General features: G+C 27.5%; 1 protein-coding gene across 6 annotated transcripts in view; it reads left to right on the forward strand.

Moving 5' to 3' along the window:
* Positions 1 to 24015, forward strand: part of LOC136987155 (bromodomain-containing protein 3-like) — an 85872-nt gene that overhangs the window by 1795 nt on the left and 60062 nt on the right. The gene's annotated exons all lie outside the window — the stretch shown is intronic.

Raw genomic sequence — 24015 nt, forward strand, 5'->3', positions numbered from 1 at the left:
ATCCACATTGTTTACATGACTGCTCTCATATAATTAACACAAATTAATACAATGAAATATGATTTATACAGTATAAGTCAATCCTTACTTAACTTGTTTTATAGAAACTGCATATTTAATTATATATTCTTTTTTTCTTATGAAAATTGATATTTAAATTTGAAATTTATATATGTATATATTTTATGAAAAGTTGGTTGAGGTGATTAATGAAGTACTTTATTATAATAATTGATTTATTATATATAATAAATATATTGACAAATTGATGATGATGATGTGGATAAAGATGTAGATCGTTAATTAGTTCCTTTTTCAAAAATAATCGAAAAGGTTTTTATTCCTGCGCGTACGTAAATAATCGAATAATTTTAAGAAGAAATTATTATATTGGAAAGCGAATATTTACGGTGATGGATATTTTAGGTCGAGTATCGACGACGAAAAACATCATTTAGTACACAGTTAATTACTTTGCTGTACGTAATTTTTTAAAATCATTTTGCCTTGCCAGTTACATTCGTGGATTTTTGTACGTTTACGAAATAGTTTAACTTATGTAGTCGTATTATCTGTTAGATTAGATTTCAGTTTGTTCTATGGATTTTTGCGAAAATGTTTTTTTACAAAATGAGAATTTCGTACATTAATTTTTTATTTAGTAGGTTGAAAATTTACCATCATTTGGTTTTGTTTCAAATTTGATTGTTTAGGCCTAGCTTGCAAATTGTAATTTATAACTTATTTCATTATCAGCTTTAATAGTACACTAAAATAATTTTTATCAATATATACATATATAATATATTTAGATAATGAATTACTTTACTTTAAATTTGTAGTAGTATCTACAATAATTTAATGTACCTATTAATCATATTAATTGATTAGGCCTAAAGTATTTTATCATAGTTTATTCATTTTTAATTTGTTTGATAATATAATTATAACAAAGAGATTCATTCTTTGATTGTTTTTATTTATTTAAAAACATAAATCTTTTTGTTATAGTTCTATATTAATTTAATTTACAGGATTTACATTACTGCCTTTGGAAACAATGATATGACTGATATGAAAGATACAACAGTTAATTCAGTTTTATGATTTTCGGTTTTAAAGATACAAAATCAAACGTTGCTTGCTTAAATTGATAAGTTAGCTTTTATAAGTATATATTGTGATGTATTTTGTATTTATTCAAATTTAGTTGGAGATGAAATACATTACACATAAAGATTTCACTTGTTTTTGGATAATTATTTCTAATAAGTCACACAACTAGCCTATTATTTGATTAGTTTATTTGCTAAAGTATTTTCAAGAATAATAATGAATATTAGTCAACGATTATAAATTCTCTCTTTATTTTTACATTTTCGAGAATCGTATGCGTGCATGTATACATAATGCTGTCGTACGGATTATCAAAGACTCGTTATATATCCTTAGTAACGTTTAATAACTTACCTACAATAACTATTTTAAAGTAAATTTGAATTATAATTACAAATGAATGAATATAAATAATAATATTGAAAAGCGTTGTTGAGAGTTGGTATGTAAATTATCGTGAATTGTAGTTGTTATTTTAAGTAAATACCATTGTTATAATTAAGAAATCGGATATAGGAACGTGGTAGACTGTTTGTTTTGTATTAAAAAAGAAGTATATTTGTTGATGCCATAAATTTGAATTATGGAACATAAATAACGATAATTTTAACTTCAAAGATTTTTTAAAAATGTGACACAACAGTGTTCACAATATTATTATTTTATTGTCTATAATTATTCTACTTAAAAGAATTAAATATAATAAAAACCCCTTTTTTACTTTTTATTCAGTATCTTAAATTCGTCGTCGTCTTATATGTTTATATATATATATATAAAGGAGAATAGCTTGCTCGTAAATTCAAAAACTCATTTTAGGATTAATTCATTTTTTATTATTAACAATTACTATAATTACCTTAACAATCTTTTAAATTAAGAATTATTTTAAAAATTTAAAATAAAAACATATTCTTTAAAAAGTGATCCTAGGGATTATCGAATACAAACTGTTTTATATTATTAACGTTTTGCAGTGGACAATTTAATAATTGGTTTTTAGTTAGCTTAATCAGTCAGTTAAACAAAATAATCATTGTTTTCTTTATTTGAAAATTATTTACTTTTCAAATTTTATTTTAACCATATGTTCATTTAAACTGCAGACTTCGATTTCAAACATTCTTTTTGATGAGTAATTTTTTATTTATATTGTAAAACAGGATATAAATTTTTAGTGTTTTAAAGCTTATATAATTTGTGTAGCCTATGAAGTAAAAGATAAAATCTTTAAGATGTAAATTTTTTCCTTTTTTTTAAAGACAGTTTTTACATTAAAATAGGCCCTAATAACTTTGCAATTCTGTTACTTAATATTGCTGCAGTTAATAGAAAATATCAGGTAAAATTACAAATTTAGTTATAAGATTAATGTTTTTAAAATTATGGGTTAACGTGTACCTAGGTAGTCCAAGATGGCGGCTTGTCTTTGATTCCAGCAATCAGAAGACAGGGAACAGTGGGACGCACGTTCTAACCTAACCTAACCTATTCTAATAAAATATCATAATTATATCCAAACGAACGTCCAATCAAATACTGGATAAATTACCATAATTATTAGAATAGGTTAGGTTAGAACGTGTGTCCCACTGTTCCCCGTCTTCTGATTGCCAGAATCGGAGACGAGCCGCCATCTTGGACTACCTAGGTACACATTAACCAAATTATGAAATTGTAACTTATAAAATATTTATAGAATTTTTAAAAAGTTTTTTTCGAGTGAAAAGTATATTAATTTCTTAAATTCATTATAAATCATATTCTACTTTACTAAACAAAATGGTCTACTAAATAGGCCTATATACATATTTGAAATACATAAATATACAAAAAAGTAAATTTTCAATTAGTAGTCATAATCCAGTAATACGAAAATTTCTAAAGTTAAGATCACGAACAAAAGATATGATAAAATTTAATGTTTTTGATATTTATTTAGATCATTTTGTACCATAACCAACACGACGTTCAATAGATTTATAGTACAGTTGTCAATGACTGTATTTGAATATAGTCAAATTTTGATTTATTATCAGAAATATTAATATTAAAAAATGTAAATAAAAGTATTCTAATTGTTTTAACTTTTTTAATATGTGTATTCTTTAATATATTCTTTAAGATAAGTCGACAAGAATTTTAAATTTACTTATTTATTGCGAACTTTGTCTACAAACGTACAAATTAATAGTGAAGTTTTGTTTCTCTGACATAGGATGAATTAAATTAAAAACTAAAAGATTTAGAGAGACAAATTACTATTTTATATGGTTTATTATTTTGAAATGAGTATATGTATATTGTGTATATATATATATATTTAATAAACTGTTTTCTTTGTTGATCTTAATTATTTAAGCTGATTATTCTTGTACCTGTGTTTGTATAGTATATTCAATTCATTTATTTATATTTTACCATCTTTTGTATTGTATGAAAAGATATTAGGAGATAAAGTCCATGTAAATAAAATAAAATATAATTGTTATTACATAAATATTTAAGGAAAATGTATAATGCTTATTATAATTCATATGGCTTATAATAATTTTCAATCAGTTTATTTATATGTAACCTTTCTTTAAATTTTGCCATTTGTTTTTTATTTACATTTATTAAATTATTTTCGTAATTTCTTCTTGAAATTTTTGTTTTATAATAATAATAATAATTAGGAGAAAATTATTTTTTAATAATATGCCGTAATGGTCTGTGGTCTGAATTTTTATTATTTCGTTTTTAGTTGGACAGAACTTTTCTTGGTTTTTTTAAAATAATATTTCTTTTAATGTAAAATGTTATACAAATTTTTGGCATAGCTTTTATAATGTAGTAATTGCATTAATTGAAATTTAAAAAATTTCAATTAATGCAATTACTACATTATAAAAAAAAAATTTAAAGTATTAGTTATGGGGGAAATCAAAAATTCTTTGCCAACTATGTTTTTCTGGAAAAATAATTCAAATTCTGAATTTTCAAAATGTAGGCTACATCTGTATCCTTCTACAACACCTCCAGCAGTTTTTACTGCTTTCTGCCGAGGCACGTTGGAAATACGGATGTTCAAAAATGCCAGGTGTTTTGTCAGTTTTTGTGCTGAAAAAACACAATAGCATGATTTTGATTTTGAGAATCTTGGGAAGAACGGAAGCAAAATTTATTGAGGAATGAGTTCTGTGTATGCAAACAATTGTCTATCATGGAAAAGTAAGAGTTAATGTGAAGTTTAGAATGAAATGATGAGCATCCGAGATGCCCCAGATCAGCAGTTCTTCATTACCTGCCATGCGGTCTGCATCTTTTGGTTATCTCCTGTTTGGTCTCCTCGAGAAAGGGTTGCTTTGAAAGTAATGACGAGTGGTGGCAATAGTTTGATTATGGCTGCATAAGCAACCAAAACATGATGTAGGAGAGTGATGTCCAAAAACTTGTCCTATTATAGGAGAAATGCTTGGCTCATCTTGGAAACTGCATAGAAAAATAATGTATGAACTGAGTTTCAAATGTATATTTTAAAATTCTGAAATAACAGTTGAATTTTGATAAAAAAATGTAGTTGGCAAAGAATTTTCAATTCCCTCTCATATATAAAAAAGAATTTTTATATTAATGCATCAAATTATAAAACTGTATCATACTATTTATAAATATATATCATATAAAATCATTATTATTAAATTTCAAAGGTAATATGTATACAGGGGAGTGCAAAAGTAGATATACAGTTGTTATTATGGAAAAATAAAAAAACATACAGGGAGAAAATAGGAAGAAAAAACATTTATTTTTATGTGAATCCAGGATAAAACGATGATAAAAATAATAATAATGAACACCAAACATTTGTATTTCTCAGATTCTCAACTGTATACCTACTTTTGCAACCCCCTGTATAATATGGCTACATAAAATCTTAACTGTAGGACAGTAAACTGAATGTAGTTATGCCTTGTCAGTGATACTTAATTTTAAACACTTACGAACTGATAAAATTAAGTGACTAAAAAGAAAGTATTGAAAATAGGTAGAAATTTAATAATAATCCATGTAACTTTTTCTCGGTTATTAAATATTAGTGTTGCATAATTTTAATTTATCATAGAACTAGATGTAAGTCAGAATTTTTTAGGAGATCATATTTTACCGAACTTCTGTAGTAACAAAAATGCAAATAAATCGAAAAATATATCTATAACTCATTCCAATTAAATGAAATCGGATATTTGAGAAGCTGCTATTGCTCAACCTTTTGTTATTGATTGATCCTAGTTTCATGATCTGTTTAAAACATAGTCTATATTTATCAGAGCTAAGAGAACTTAAGGCTATATTTTAAAAAAATATATTTAATAAGTTTTAACTCTTGGAAGCTAACATTACAGTATAAACACAAAACAAGATGTGTTTTTCAAAATTTGAACATTATATCATTCAAATTTAAATAATACTAATAATGATATATATAATTTAAATTTTATAATCTTGACATTAATTTGTATTTCAAAACAACCATTTTTAGAAAATATGAAGTAATTCTCTATTTAAATATAAAAATTTTGACTAAATTAAAAGACTGTTTGTTTGCTCTCCTAATTTTCAAAGATTGTTAGCACCTTTCATTTATTTTTCATACATCCAAAGTACATTTGTTTCTATTATATTGTTGTTAAAGCATCTATTTTGATATTCTTTTTATTAAGAATTGAATTTATCCTTTTTATACAGTTTCTCTTGTTAACGTTTTATTCATGTATGTACAGTATATTTTAAATGAATGAAACAAGGCATCGTATTTTAAAATCCATAAATCCATGCTTTAAAGTCGCAAAAGTAATGAAGTTATTTCATATAAATTTTATATTTTTGTAAAATTTAAATAAGATATGCTGTATAAATTTGAATGATATACCCGTTCTTCTTATTTGCATTATCTGGGGATAAGTAATTTTGCATAAAATGAGATATTATTTGGAAAACAAACTAGAGAGGGAAAAATTGAAAGAATTTATAAATAGATCATTTATTAGTTATTGAAAGTTTTATGGATTGATTTATATGCCATTAATTTTCTTTATAGCTGTTATAACGAGTATATTTAATTTTATTTGTGGTAATTGAATATTTCCTAATATTTTTTTATTTTTTTTATTTTTTTGTAAAATAGAAAAGATGATAAAGACTTCTCGTCATTTTGAATTTTAAATAAATTTGAGTTCCTTCTCTTGAATTTAGCTTAGAAACAGAATGACGTTTTTGAACTGTAGTTATATAAATGAATAAATGTCCTTTTGGCTTTTCATCCAAAATAAAAAATGTTGTCTTAAACTTAAATTAAAGAAATTAATATACAGGGTGGTTATGATTAAATGGGGTGTAGAAAGAACTAATGGACTAAATGCAACCGAATTCGACGTGCTTACTTTTCTGCCCACAGAATTTAATTTTACAAAAATATAGTTTACTTCCAAAATTTCCCAATAAGAGGAAATTTGGTTTTAATGTCACTGCAGTTTGCATGTTAGATAGGTTGTCAAAGAAATTCGAGCAATATAGAGAAGTTGAGACAAAAAGTGCAACGATTTTATTAAAATTTAGTTTGGCAATTACAGATTCCACATTGTTATGACGTTGTAATACATGTTAATTATACACATGTTAAATTGCATACTTGGAAATGTTCAAGTAACCAATAAATTAGACTAACTTTTTTTTTCCTCTTTGCCCTCCATCTTCCTGCTCTAAGGGTCGATTTACACACAACAGTGATGTGCCGGCACAGTGACCGTTTGGTGCATAAACATCGATAAATATCACACATAGCCAATCAGAGTTTCGTCTACAACACGTGATCTGTATTCTGTCAATCATACAAGTGTCGTACATGAAATTCTGATTGGCTATGTGTGATATTTATCGATGCTTACTGCACTGTGCCGGCACGTCACTGTTGTGTGTAAATTGACCCTAAAGCATGCATTTTATGAAGAATGTACTCAACAGTGGCACATAACTGACTTGGGTGCAGTTGTCTCATATGTGGTGGAATTGTCTTTTAAGATAGAACATTACCCTGATAAACAAGTTTTCCCATAATCAAAAATTACAATGGATCAAGTCTGGTGATCATGATGGAAATGAAAACAGTTTTAAATAAACATCTTCCTGAAGGTTGTTAAAAATGTTAGTTATTAAACTTTTGCTGTGTTTTAAGGTTGTTGGGAGTATGTTTACTTTACTCGGCAGCTATGAAAATGAGCGGCTAATCATTATTTTGTTTGGGAAGCAATGACACAATAATCTCTGCACATTGAACACTGATATTAAGGAATGTTTTGTCTTGCACAGATTGATATCCAAACAATTTTCTTGCTGAAATGCAGGGATGACAAAGTAGTACATCTCCATACCTAGTGGCAAACTGACAGAACGAGTTATTATTCCCGATGCAATGTTTTTGTTAAAAAGTATGGTCCAGTGATGAAGAGTACTGTGAACCTGTACCAAACTGTAACTTTCGGTTCTAGAACTTCTATAATGTGTAAATTTCAGGGAGAAATTTGGCTTTTTAATGTTGCTATCAGGTGAAATTGAAATCCCGTAAACTTTTTATTGGTGAAATTGAAATCCCGTGATCAAGAGATTATGCAACCAAATACGGTTGCATTTGGTCCAGTAGTTCTTTTTCTACAGCTTTAAATGCCTGTTTTAGTTAACTGTCCTTTACATTACATATTTGGTTGTTAGTTTGCTTTCTTGCAGTTTTATTTGAAATTGTTATTGATAATGTAATATTAAATAATTTAATGTTAAAAGATTGTTATAATTATATTATTTTATTTCTAAGTGTAAAAGATAAATAACAAGAAACAATATAACAATAAAAACCATATTAATATGCTGTTACGTTTGGTAACAACAGCATAATTTGTGTTCATTATTAAATGAGTAAATCCATTTAATATAAAAAGATTAGTTAATTTCTGAATAATTTTTTAAAAACAAATAGTTTACTTAAAAATGCTGCTATTAAAAAAAAAAAGATTAACTAATTTATTATTACATGAATACTGAAATTATTATATATTAAATATTAATAACTGAACAATAACTGTATTAAATTACATAAAAAGCAGTTTTCAGTTTAGTTTATTGATAAAAATGACATAAATTATGATCTTCATTTAAAATGTAGTAAATAACTGAAAAATAATATATATTTAAACTGTAGATTGAACAATAACAAATAAAATAGTGAAGAAAAAATCAAAAATTTCTATTAATAAATATTATTAACATACAATAAACTTTTATTAGTGATATTTTTATCTGTTCATGTCTATAATCTCTCCGAATTTCTTTTGAGGTTTTTCCCTTTCCATAATGACATCATACTTGTGGTAATTTCTCTACGTTTTTATTCTTTGTAACATTTTATAAATCTGTATGTGTGTCCAATCATAAGTCGTGTTCTTTCCTTTATGCAAAATCTTTACACTTTGTCAATATTCGTTTTTTGACCATTACTTTGCTAATAATCCTGACGTGTTATTCCTTATGTAATTTTCATGTTGTTTTTATATTGCTTTATACTGATCTTATGTAACTTCACACTTGTAATCTTATCTTTACTTCCACTTTGAAAATGCTTGCTTGTTCATTGTTTGAGACCATTCATTCTTTTTTATTCTTTACTATATTAAACATGCTATTATGTCTATAATTTATTCTGCTTCTCTTTTTTCCTCCGTTATCTCTACTATCTTACAAAAGATAAAGGAACTTTATAGCATGGAAACTGTTTCTGTAAGAACACATTATATTAATATGCTTATGTACATAAGTATATTAATATAAAGTTCTCCACTGTAATATTTTTATTGCCACTGTCCTTTAATTAGAGGATATTACAAGAAATTCTTAGAATATAAACTAGTTAGAATAAATATTCTGTCAGAATTAAATAGCATTTTCATGCTAATTTGTCAGATGCTCATGTAATGAATTTTAAAAATTTGTGCTCTTTTCAAAGTAATTGGTAACAGTTCTATATTTAAGATGCCGCAAAAGTCTTAAATGATTAATCTCTGATTGCACGAATAACCGAAAAGTTCCGCAAGTGTTTGAGACTATAGTCAATGAATTATTCAGTTATGCATTTATTTAAGTATACGCTCATATTTTCTGTTGTTTTGAAGCCTTTTTCATTTAGTTTCTTTACTTTTTCTATAAACTTGCTTGATGATTATTGTAAGTTAAAATTGTGAAATAAATATTCCTTCTAAGCATTTAATCTCTATGTAATTATTTGGCGAAAAACAAATTAAAATGATGACTTTTGACATCTTTGCCATTTATTTTCGTATTCACCATGTTATGAAAACTATTTGATACAAATGAAGTTATTAAAATGAAAAGATTTGTTTCCCTTTTTTTGTTCTTTTATTTGCATGTGCCGTCTTGATTTGTAATAAAATATATATATATATACAGTGAACCCCCGATATAATGTGCATGTCGGACGGGTACCGTGTTATAAGGTGAACCGCGTTATACCGAGCAGCGCGGTGTAACGCGGTTTACCTCTTTACTTTAGCAATAATGTCAAGCTTTTCTTTTACTCATCATGCATACAATAATTAAACACTATTCGAAATACATTCAGGAACTCAATACGCTGTAACAATAAAATGCGCTACTCACTAATGCCGCACGGACCTGTATAAACGTGTTTGAGCTTATCGCCCGCCGCTATAACCGAGTGCACGGTATAGTGAGCAGCACTATAACAAAGGTCCACTGTATATATATATTAAATAGCATTTGGTTTTATTTTTGTAACTGCTCATTTTTCATTTTAATCTAAAAAAATCAAAGAAATATTGGACATAAATATGATAAATTATATTTGATTACAAAGTAAGAACTTTATGTCTTTTGACTTTTAAAATAATTAAACAGTTAAATATAACAATTTAACAGTTTTTAATTTTATACTTACGATAAAAACAATAATAATATCAAATGTTGTTTTCAATTAGTCTAAGTATTTTTCTGTATTATAAATATGATAGAACTAGGTTATAATAATCATAAGTAGAAAATAAAAATTTTTGTTCAAAAATTACAACTTTAATTGGAGCCATCAAAAGATTTTGAAAGTAGATCTACATGATTGACATTTTTATATTGTTTGTTACGTAGTTGTATAGATTGGTTGTTATGTGGGTTTGGTAAAATTGGTTATGTATTTATTTACTGCATCTGAATGTAATATTTATGAAATTTACCAAGTAATAATTCAGTAAATACAAATAATACGAATGTTGAATGTTTTCCTTTCAATTTTTTAAGACCATACTCACTACCCATAGTTGAACATTAAAGTTAGAAAACCAATAAGCATTCATTTATTTAAAAGATAATTAATTTTAAATCTTATTCTAATTTCTCAATCGTAAACATCATGTATGGACATTAATGTAACTTGTTTTGTTTATCGGTAGTAGTATAACTATTCAATAAATTGAATTGTGATTGATTCAGATTTATGTATATTGTAATCTGTCTTTTACTATACTGTGTAAGTAGCTTTAATTAATTGATTTATTCTTTTCAAATATTTTTATTTTTAATGTAGTTACATTTCTTTGTCCCTTCAAATGTCTTATTTGTAACTGCAAACAAATTGAAGCAAATTCTGAAGTAATATCTTCTATTGGAGTCTTGTATCCAAAAATGAGTATTTTGTTTCTATAGATTTTACTAAGATTTTTTAACGTTTCGGTAAATTATTTTTCCATTTTTATTAAGAAAATATAAAATATTATATATTAAATTATGTTGTATTATTTTTTTAAGTAGCTAATGTTTAATTGATAATGCACATTTTTAACTGTTAATTTTTAAACCCCATTGTTCAGGACAATCAAATGCACATCATAATTTGAGTTACAAGTGCTCTCCTACTTAGGAATAGGCTAGGTTCTGAGGTTTTATTCTAAGTCAAAAACTAATCTAGTATACAGGCTAACCATGTATTGTTAGTGTTTGATTCTTTAATGTACTTAATAGAATATATTATGTTCGTTTACCTGCTCACTACTGCTTAGCGGGTGTTTCAAACACTGTTTTTTTTTTTTTTTTTTTCTTTCTTCACATAACACACAGTTTTATAACGTCAGGTTTAGTTTCCATGTTTATATAGCCATACTTTTGCATTCATCTCCCCTGCTAGATTTACCGTTACATTTTCAATGCATTTTTAAAGCACTAATTGTAGAAGTTTGTAAAAATTGCAAACAGTAGCAAAAAACCTTTATCGCTTTAAGGTTACCAACTTGGACACCACTTCGTGAGTGATGACGAAATATCAGAATTCGCATGAAAATGAAAAATGACAATACGCAATAGGAATAAATATCTATCACTGGCTAAAGACTGACTTTAACACTCCCCATGACTAGGAAGAGAACTAGAGAATTCCTGTGAAATCTAAATGTTAGACATATGGTCAAATTGTAAGGCTGAAAGTTTTTAATTTGAACATTTGTAAGTAGGGGTTTATCTAGTTTTTGATTTTTTTTTTTCAGTTTGGCTTCTGCTATATTAATTTATAATTATATTCTTTTTGTATTTGGAATATGTGAAAAACAATTTAGTTCGTTTAACAGTGGTAGAAGTTAATTAAATAACTTTGAACAAGAGATTAAGTCTGACCAAAAGCTATTGAAATATATAAGTCTCTGAAAATGAATTGTGCTTTACTGATAACATAGAGTATTATTATACTATTTTATAAAAATTATGCAAAAAAAGTGATTTGCAAACAGCTATATATTTTTTTTATTTTAATTTAGTTAAAATTTTTAAAGTTAGAAAGAATATTTTAATTATATATACCATTAGAAATATAATTTTGAATTATTTAAAATCAGTTTTTTTAAAATACAAAGGTTTATGTGAAACTGTTAAAAAGCAAATGTGCGATTCAGGCATTTAAAAGGTTTTGTAAGTTAAATTTTCCAATAAGCGGCATTTTAATTCCGATTTAGTCATAGAATTACACACCATCATTTTCAGTCTTTCAGCAAGAAAATTTCTTTACTAAAAGAAATTTTTTTGCTGGAAGACTGTATAATTCTGTAATGGTTCTAGTTTCAGAAGAGTTGGGATATAGACATAGTATTGTTTTAAAGAATTAGATTTTAAAAATAGTAATTATTATGTGTGTGTGTGTGTGTTTTTGGTTTGTTTATTTTATGAAAAATTTAAAAATTCTTTTAAATGAATACAGGTATACCTCGAGTTACGTTGTTCTCGATTGTACGTCGTTTGTCAAAAAAGTATATGGAAAAATAAAAAATTAAGTTTAAGTCATTTTATTCGACTTTACACCCGTCCACCACAAATAACGAAGTCGTAATATCGCTAGAAAAGCGTTAAAAACACATAAAATCATATTAAAATATGTACATTTACAGTAAATGTTAATATAATCATCATAAATCTTAGAGAACGAAACACGAAAACGTGTGTTTCTGTGTTGTTGTCTTATTTAGCGGTCTTTAAGTGCTCGTTATTGGTGTTTTCCACCGCAGTTTCGACTTACGTCGTAACTACACAAGTAAATTCAACTTATGTCGCCTCTCCTGGAACCAATTACCGACGTAAGGCGAGGTATATCTGTACTTTATATTTTTGTTCATTGATAGGGAGCAGATGATAAGTAAGTAAAATATGTGTAAAGTTAGTTTTACAAACAATGTTAATAGGGAATACATATCTTTTTAAATTTTAATTTAATTGAGAAACACATTATAATTTACTTTACAACTAAAATTTTAGATCTTAATAAATTGCATTTGTAAAATTCATTATTTTGAGATATTTAACAATGATAACCCTATTTCTAGTATTTAATTCAATTATAAATGAACTTTGTATGGTTTTTAAAGTCATGTTACAAGAGTTAAAGATTACTGTAATTATGTTTTTTTTACTTTTTAATTTCATCTGTTCTTTTCATAAGCATCTTCAGAGGTTTTGTTCTCAGTTCAAATAAATCCAAAGTTCATTTGCCGATTTTCAAATTATCAAGCATATTTTCATTAGATTTTGTATAGAATTTAATTACAAGTCTGTGTGTTGAATGTAAATTTCAGTTTTGAATTGACAAATGAATTGAAGTTAGAATCAAATTTTTAAAATATTTTTCTTTGAGGTGAATTCTTTTGAAAAATAAGTTTACTTATTAATGTTTTTTTTTTTTTTAATAGTTTGATGAATCACATGGATCTTACTAATGAGGTTTTATAAAATGCAATATATATTTTGAAAGAATACGAATCATACATTTATATCATTTGATATCCTTGTATTTTGAATCATGTGAAGAAAACAAAGCTCGATTCACGTTCTATTTTAACTTATATTCTTTTCTTAAAAAAGCTCTTGTAATAAAAATAGAAGTACTTACTGTAATTGTATAAATCTATTCAAAATTTTATTTAAATTTTCTTTCTTAACGTTTCATATTTGTGGATCTGTATATTTAATTACATACACTCAAACCTGTTTTTGTGCGATTTTTTATACGTGCAATGTGATTTGTGCAATTATTTTTGTGCAGTATATCAATTTGATTGAAATTCATATACCGCACACAAAAAATCGCACAAAAAAAGACCGCACAAAAACAGGTTTGAGTGTATTCAAAAAGTAAAACATATTAAGCAATTTTAAAACTCTATAAAATTTAACAATTCAAATTAGAAAAAGATGTAAAATGTACTTTGGAACTGGAGATGATTGAAAGTGGAAAATGTGGTTCTAATGGTGTTAACATCTGTGGTTGTATGGTTAAAAAGTTAACTGTTGATTTTCAAAAGGGATAAGGTAGTCATCATCAAAATGTGTAAGTGAAATGTCTTATCTATGTATTTGGGTATATTCGTGTGTCTAAAAAGATGGAGAATTACTTTCAATGTATAACTTGTATAGGGACTGACGAGGGACAAGAGGGTCCAAAATGCATTCCCCAGTTGATATAAACCAACAAATGCTGATGATTTCCTAATCGGGCTATATTTCTTATTCTGTGTATAATAAGTCTGGTATTTACAACAGATGTTGATGGCTGTTAATAAAACTAACCGACAACAACCGGACACGAAGAAAATTCGAGAAACGGAAAAGAATCTTTTAAATCCAAAAAAAATCTTGATTGCAGAGATATGGACATTAAAATGTCTGGAGATTTCTGTTTAAATAATTTTGAACTTTTAACTTTGGTTTTATGCTCTGTATTTATCGTTTATTATACTCTTGTATAATTTAAATTTTGACGTTAAGAGTTAAAAAATAAACTGCTAATATTATTTAGTATTGAATTTTGTTCTGTACTGATAATTCAAAATACATGCAAGGATGTTAGGTATTTATTTTCATTTTAGAATCTGAATATTGCCATCGAAATGGCCGAAAACATTTTTTCTCTAAATCGTTGCCAGTTTTAAGTTTTCCTGTTTCAATCGTTTGATTTATTCATTTAAATGTTACCCTTTGATCAAATTTTCATGGTTAATAATATCCATTTCTTTTTATTAATATATTTAATCATGTATAATTGTTTGTTTTGCCAGTTTAGAAATTTAGATACTACTTCTATTGGTATTTTCTTATTTGTTGATTTGATTTATGTAATATTAAAGTTTTATTTCCACGAATTAGTTCTGTAAATAATCTTATTTCAGATATAATATTGGAAATAATTCTATTATAAATGAGAATAGGTTAACAATAAGTGAAAATAATAATGCAAAAATAGTTTTAAATAGTATATTATAAATAGAAATATTTATGACATATAATTAATTGAATATATAAAATTGCATGAAAAATTTAGTTTATATGCTTATAAATTATTTTAAAATGTAGCATTGTTTGCTCAGTTCATAATCTCCATTTTATATATATCTATGAATTATATATATTTGTATAAAGTACAGATTCCGAAACATCGAAATTCCAAAAATAGTGCGTGAAGTAAATAAAACATTTCAGTTATTTAAGTTTTACATCGCTATATTTTATTACACAACTTGAACATACAAATAAATTAGTCCAGATTTTGACGAAAACTTCGTGCTAAATATTTCGGGTAACCAAAAAAATCTTATTTAGAAATATTTTTAATATCATAATGTTCTAGGTGTTGTTTTTAGTAATAGTATAAGAATGTTTGAAGCACTCAAACATAGCACCAAGCATGCTTCAACAATTTGTGTCGTCCATCCGGGTGGACCACTAGATGGAAAATCATTCAAAGACTGATTAATTGATACTGATATGTAAACAAGACCTTCCTTTTTCAATAAAACTAACCATTTTAATATCATAGTGCTTCATTGTCCTACTACTACTGATTCACCCTGTATTAGTAAACAAGTTGAAGATGGTGAAATTAGAAACCAGAAATGTTTCTCATTGAAACTTTGTGATTATCTGAATCAAGTAGTTTTATAAATGCTACCTTAAAATATTGTTTATAGTACTTATTTTTTTTATTTTTACATTCGTAAATCAGAAAAATAATTGCTTCTTTCTATAAATTTATTGTATAAAAATCTAAAGGAACTCACTACGCAATGATGATTTTGTTTAAATGATTATTATTATTGTTATTTGGAATTTTTTTTCTATCACTATTAGAAATTCAATAAATTTCTGGGAATTTCTAATTTTAATATTACATGAATTTTATGAGAAAAAATGATTCGATTTCAAATAATAATATTTTTTTTGCATTTGTAATGTAAAATAGTAAGATACCAGCGATGTAATATTTTGTTAGCTTATAGTTTTAATCAGTTGAATGACATCGTTATAAGAAATTTGTATCACGCTTCCACTTAGATAATGAATTAATGAGAGATACACTGTTGATCATTTTGTTTTTATTCTAAAAATTAATGGCTTTCGTTTCCAGTGTTTATCAACTTGAAGGGGTCAGTATGAAAACTTGGCTTTTGTAACTGGCATATATCCAGAATATTTAGTATATTGATAGGTTAAGAAACTCCACTATTTCAGATTCCTATATATAAGTTACATATTATGTATATCTTTCTAATTTTTTCAAAATTTACTGATTAGAGTTATGAATAATTAAGATACATTCTTAGTTGTATATAGTTAATTACCTTCAAAATCGATTTTGCCCACATTCAAAAAGTCGAAATCTTTAAAAATATTTTTATTTAAATTAATGCCGTAGAAATTTTAACTCGATATTCAATTAAAATTCTATATATAAAAACCTTTGCTTACCGTGCATTGCGCTTGCCCAGTTACGCCACCCAGACCTCCCGACTCTTGCTCTGGGCTGGTTCTTTTCTTCCAGACTGTTCTAAATTATTTAATAAATATTAAATTATTATAATTATTAATTTTGACAAGGGATGGCGCCTAACATCTATCTCTAGTATCAAATTACTTATATGTATTGAATGCATATAAAAAAATATATAATTATATTTATATCTGCATTCTTCAAACCTGAGGATAATCATTTAAAATGGAAGAAAATGTTTGTTTTCATTTTATTACTTTTATTTTTTGCTGGTTTATTGGTATTTACATCTAGCTGTGGTTATTTATCTTGTAATTATATCAATAGTTTCATAGAGATTTGTATTATTGTATTTCATAAATGTTTGTGATTTTTCAGTTTATTTTGTATATTGATAAAATTTATCATTGATAATGTATTTAGAAGTAGGCCTAAAAATGTTTTGAACTCCAAAAACTGGGCTATACTATAATGTAAACAATTTTTACCTTAATATTCACCCAGTCAATTTTTCAGAAAAAAACAAATGTTTTCAGTCTGCTTCTAAGACCCGCTTTAAATTCAAATTTACTGCGAGCTCTTCTACAGTTGACATATTCGAACGTCGAAACATCGGGCGTTCCATCTATCCGAAATTTGTGACCCGAAGTAGAGCAAAAATCTTTGATTTTTCTGAAAAATTAGCTAGGGATTTCTACATTATAGAAGTAGGCCTATTCTTCATATTGCCATTATTACTACACCATTTTTGTATTTTATATTAAAAAATAATTTTCTCAAATAAAATTTTATTATTATTAAAATACTTACATTAATGCCAATTTGTATCAATTATCTAAGTAAGACAAATTTTTTATATTATGGTGCTAATTGATAATTTTACTTTGATGGTGCTAATTGATAAATTTGAAAAATATTTAATTTAAATGATAAATATTCTGTTATTTTAAGAAAAATTGAATCATTATAAATGTTTTAAACAATTACATTATATACAGGATGTTCCATGTATAACCAGACCTCTTTTAAACAATGAAGCATTGGTTATGCAAATTCCCATAATGTTTTGTGAATAAAACTGTTTTTAAATTCTTAAGCAAACACGTCTTATGGAAATCAAAACATTTTATTACTAAAAAATATTTTGTCCTAATTGGATAATGAACTTTATATATTCTAATAATATCTTCTAACGAGAAGTTTGTATAAAAGTTGTAATATAAGGGTTGCCCAAATGAAAAGTGAGCACATATCAGAAAACTGGCAAACATTTATTGTAAATCTAAAAGAAATCTCCATGTTTGTTTAGGCAGAGATCCCAGCATCTCTAAGTTGATGTCCACTCACAGAATTTTGGTGGCTGCTGGTAAAAAAAATTCTTTGACCCTATCCTTCACCTCATCATCTGACATGAACCTTTACCCTTGCAAAGCTTTCTTGAGAGGTCTGAAAATGTGAAAGTTGTAGTGAGAGTTTTAACTCATCTTTCATTTCTTATTATGTGGCGATTGATGTAGCAGAGATTACGGTGTGTGCCTGACCTGGTCTTGGTTTATTCTGAATTGACTTGGGGCCTTCTCTGTAACTTGCACCATATGCTTTATTTGTCTATAGATGTTGGCACTCCTATTCCCTTTAGTCACAAAAAACTGAACTACCGCCTGTTGTCAGACTCTGGATGCTTCCATTGTAACTAATTTAATATTAATTTGCCAATTAATGGGGAGAAAATCTGTTCCCACCAATACTTAATGCAGCTCCGTGCGTCACCTATGTTTAGTTTACCTGCCTGTATAGTGGCCCACCAATACCTACTTTGCACAATGAAATATGACACATCCACTTTTCAATTAGGCAATCCTTATAGAAACTGAAAGTAGCCCAATTAGAACCAGAAATAATTTTTTTGTAAAATAAATGTTTTAGTTTCCATAAGAAGTGGTTATTTAAGAATTTAAAACTTAACTAAGATGCCAAGTTTTGTGGTGTATTTCTTTGTCTAATTTTGTTTTTTCATCTGTCCTGGTTTTTTCTTTAATATATGAAGATTACAATAATTTACTCAATGAACGAGACCAGAGTTACATGGGACACCCTAAATGTATATATTATATTAATTAATTTCATATGTACTCAAATCAGTGTTGTAATAAACTAGATGTAATGCTCAATAAAGTTCGTTCCTACAGTGAATATGTTAAGCACATTCTTAATTGGTACATTCTCAGTAAGCTGAATAGGTATATTTTATGATTATTTTAAGACAGTTGAAACCATTTGATTTTTCTAATTTTTTTTGTAATTAATCTTTTTGTTTTGATATGTTTATTAACTCCTTCCGGATTCTTCCTCAGGAAAAAACGAGCTGGATCTTCTAAACGAATTCAAACATAAAAACTTTGAAGTTGATGGAACAATGTAAAATTCGAATGACTGGATTTTTTAACGTATGTGTTCACATGGAGAGTGTAAAAATGTTCTAAACTAATGCAAAGTACGTGGAAAGTGGAATATGTGACGTACATGGAAAGTGGAAGCTTCACTTTCCATGTACGCCACAGATCCTGACATTGTGGCAGATTTCTCAGGAGCAAAATTAATACTCACCATGAATAAACAAATAATCGACACACGCCGGAGAAATATAAAAATAATCCTTCATTAAAATATTTGCGTATATAATTTGATCATACCCCACGCCGGTTAAAGGTTTTAATGAAGGATTATTTTTAATACTCGCCACCCCACAACCTGACCGCCTCAAATGGTTGGGAGCAGTGGGAATTTTTAAAGCATATATAACATCCATGTGCATTAATTCGAGAGACGAAATATGTCTTTCAATGGCCTGGCAGTCTATACTGCACAATGAAAATTAAATTTACAGAATTACGGATGCTACGGGAACATATGGACATATCTTACAATTATACGATCTCAAATATTCTGCATTTTATTTACAAACTCTGAATTTGTGTTTAAGATCCATTTTTTGTGAATGGATCGGTAATGTATAACATTTTCTTACATTGCACGTCGATCGCTATTTTTAGAACATTGTTTTACAATACGTGTGGACCGTTAGTTTAGAACATTTTTAAACACTCCATGTGAATGCATGTGTTAAAAAATCTGGTCATTCAAATTTTACATTGTTCGATCAACTTCAAAGTTTTAATGTTCGAATTCGTTTAGAAGATCCAGCTTGTTTTTTCTTGAGGAAGAACCCGGAAGCGGTTAAGAAAACGTTTGATTTCTAAGTGAGTATTCGTATTATGCAGTGGTTAAAAGTTCACGTAAGTCAATTATTTCAGTATGGCTATATCTAAATTAATTAATAGTTCTGGAAGCAAAGATAAGATGGACATCTAAGTAGTGTAACTCAGCAGTTCTCAATCTTTTTGAAGTCGGGAAACACTAAACTTTCACATTTTTTTCCACAGAACACTTACAATACACCAGCTTTAACGCAAGGGTGGCAAACCTTTATGAAATCAAGCACACTCGGTCTAGTAGATCAGTGGTTCTCAATCTGTGGTCCACAGAACACGGGTACTCCATAAAGCCACTTCAAGTGTTCCACGAAAAAACAAATATACAATTAAAAATTGTTGCAAAAGAAAAACCAATACAATGTAAAATAATTTTTGTATGGGAATGTAATTAGCAAATGTCAATGTCGTCATCTACTAGGCCAAGTGCACTTGATTTCAAAAAGGTGCCACTCCTGCTTTAAAGCTGATGTATTGTAAGTGAGTGTTCTGTGGAAAAAATGTCAAAGTTTAGTATTCCGCAGAAAACAATGTGAAAGTTTAGTGTTCCCCGACCTCAAAAAGATTGAGAACCACTGTAGTAGATGACAATATTGGCACTTGCTAATTACATTCCCATACAAAAATTATTTTACATTGTATTGGTTTTTCTTTTGCAACAATTTTTAATTGTATATTTGTTTTTTTGCGAAACACTTGAAGTGGCTTCACGGAGCACCCGTGTTTTGCGGACCACAGATTGAGAACCATTGGTGTAACTGACAATGCATCTGAAAAGTTAGTTGGAGTTGCAGTTTAGAGTTTCATTCTGAGATGATTTGTTTTCTTCCAGAACATTCTAAAATTAAATTAGAATTAATTTTTTTATAATTATTAAATTTATTATGAGATGATAGCCTAATCACATACTTTATTCAAATTATTCCATGTCTAACTGTTAAATTAGTTTAATGTAGCCCAATAATGCAGCAGATTGTTTGGTTATATGGTGCACTTAAGACTGATTTCTATGATGATTTTACTGAAATCTGTCTTGTAGTGCAATGTTATTGGTTTGGTCACACAAGAAGTTAAACATTTTAATATTAGTATTTTTCTAAGAATTAAAATTAGAATTAAAGTAAAAAACATTTTAATGTTTAAATCATGATTATATTAGATGATACAATTTATCTAATACAGTGATGATTTTATAATAACTATAATTATTTCTTTACAAAATAATAAATGGTAATTTAATATATTCTGAAATTTAGTTTCTGGAATTGCAGAAATAGTCATTGAAGATTAATCCTATTGCGTAATATTCAAACAAAATTAGTATTAGCGGTAGACTTGAATAAACAAATGTTACTCAAGATACAAACTAAATATAAAAAAAGAATGTATGAATATGCAATCAGAAAAACAGCTGGTGTGTGTCAGTAGTGAGTCATGTAATCTGAAGTACCATCAAAATAAATTTTCTATATAAAAAGCTTGTTATGCCACATAAAAACTAAATTAAAAAAACTATCCATTTCAACATAACATGCTCTTGAACTGAATGTTTTAATCTAGTTATGTCATTTTTTGAAAAGTAATGGAGAAAATATAAATTTAACACAAGAAATAAAATATTTTTTAATCATTTGAAAATGATAAACTTTATTATTACTTAGCCGAAATAATTCACTGATTTATTGGTTTTAATATTTGTTTGTTTGATTTCTTTATAATGCTGTTTTTAATAGCATTCTTAGTCATACAAACTGTAGCTCTGGTCACTGTGCTTTTACACCTGGCTAGGCTATTCTTCTGGAAAGGGACATCTGTGTACAATACATCTACATTTAGAAAATAATTTTTCTAGATCATGTGATAATGACTTCAGGAATTATTTTTAAAATCATCATCATATGAGTAACTATAATAAATTGTCAGTGTCATGATGATATAATTGTCTATAACTTTTGTGTATGCAGATTCCCTGCTGTAATTTTATCCTTTCAGAACATGCAATTTATAAATTAATTGTTGTCTTAATTGTTATCTATTTATTAAGACAATTAACCGCTTCATTTAGTACTTGAACATATAAATTTTTGTTTTGTAGAATCAAAAAGAAAAATCTATAATTACATATATAATCAAGTCTGTAGTACAATAGTAATATTCATAATATGATTCTACTGGGTTTTTATTTGGGCTGTAATGTGGCTAGTTAATTATAAAGGTATTATGTAATTTGGACTGAAGATAGGCAGTTAAGTCATCATCTTGTATTAAATTTAATACAAGATTTTTATAATTAATTAGCCTTGTCATAGCTTAAATAAAAATCCAGTAATATTATGTGAAAAATCTCTAATTTTAAGTAAACTTTGAAGTAAACAATGAGCATATCCAGACTTACTTCATGACAGCCAATGTAAAAAAAAATATATTTTAATTTTTACAAGAAAATAGATTGAATGTGTTGCTTGATAAATTTGCATAAAATGATTTTTTGCAAGCTAGTTTAAGTAGCTGCTGTGGCATAGTGCAGCAAAGTTTGGATGCTCTGAAGACAGAATTAAATGTGATTGTAAACCAGTGGCAAAGTGTTTAGTAAATTTGTTAGACTGGAAAATATGAATTCATTATTGTCTCCAATATACAGTAAGACCTGTTTAACGCTGATTCGATATAATGCGGTCTGCTCGAAGCCTTAAAAAAAAGCTCAAAATTTACGCTGATTCAAATTATTGTGGCATTTCATTGATTTGTATATAATACGATTATTCCCAAACATGAACCAATCAGCAAAAGGTGGCAATTTGTTATAGCGCTGTACTTAAATCTAAGTTTGTTTGGTGCAATTTTGGAAAAAGTATAACATCATGGATGCTATAGGCAATATCAACTTTGCTTGGCAAGATTTAACTGATAACTTCTTCCACATTCGTTCATGCATTTATGGCTGAAGATATCCAAGAATTCTCAACGAGAAGAGCCTATTGCTTTAACATTAGGTTGACCAAATTGTCAACCTAATTGATACAGTAGGACTAGGAAATGTAGACGAGCAGGTTATTGAGGAGTTACTGCAAGTTTCTGTTGAGAGCCTTAAGCCTGGACTACACATTACCTGAAAACAGAAACTCAGAAACAGAACTTGGAACATACAGAGTTTTCGTCTCAGTTATGTTTTTGTTTTAACTTGACTCCACTAGCACCGAAATGAACGTTATGTGAAATGCGCCACCTGTTGATCAGTTGTGTAATTGTCGTAGAGTCGAATATGGACAACGCTACAGATTTTGCCATGCTTTCTCTGCATTTATTAACAATGAAATTGTTAATAATCTTTGAATTAAATAATCTTTCAAATAATCCTTTAAAAAAACCTTTAACTGGCTTGAGGTATGATTAATTGTCCAAGCAAACGTTTTCGGATTCCTCCTTGGTCCTTCTTCAAGCTTGAAGAAGGATTATTTGTATATTACTCCGGCGTGCGTTGATTCTTTATTTAGTCTTTGAATTATTTACATTCTTTGTTGTACAGACATTCGTATTTTCTAACTTCTTCGATGAATAATTTCAAATCTATTTGTTTCCTCATCCTTTACACTTTCTGCCATTACGACAATTACGTGACTAATGCACATGACTACACACCAAAAATCCTTGTATAAGTATATAAAAAAACAACGTTTAACAAATTACTTTGCTTTTCGTTTATTCTTCCGTCGTTCGCTACCAGTTGACCAGTCCACATTTCCACAAGTACGAAGGCGACCTTTCTTTATAGGCTACTGCCGACGTAACAAAATGTAAAAATCCTTGTGTTTTTATTGGTTGCAGTATGACAGAAGCGCGGAACGAAAATGGAAAAGTTAAATAATTTTTAACTCTGCTTTCAGTCTTGTATTTTAATAATTTAATAACTTGAACAAATGTGAATTTAAATTATCGTTACCAATGAGATACATGTGTCGTAGCAGATTGGAAAATCAGCATCTATTTGCTTTTCAGCCTGACATTTTTTGCAAACAGCCATCAGGACAAAATGAACTTCTGTTTGTTCAATTAGCCTGATTAATTCTAGGCTTATTGTAATATGACTTCTCTGAAGGGCTAGCATAATGTCTCTTTCTCCTTTTTGTGTTAGTACAATTGGTCAGGTCTTCAAACACCCTTTGAAAACATGGTTTCACCCAGGTTTGCATGTTAGCAAACCTGGGTGATACCATGTAACGGTCTCATTTGTTACATGTAAGCATGTAACGGTCTCAGTTGCTTTTTTTGAGT

Source organism: Centruroides vittatus, unplaced genomic scaffold (genome assembly GCF_030686945.1).
Source record: "Centruroides vittatus isolate TY-2023 unplaced genomic scaffold, ASM3068694v2 scaffold_1478, whole genome shotgun sequence".
Taxonomy (NCBI): Eukaryota; Metazoa; Arthropoda; class Arachnida; order Scorpiones; family Buthidae; genus Centruroides; species Centruroides vittatus.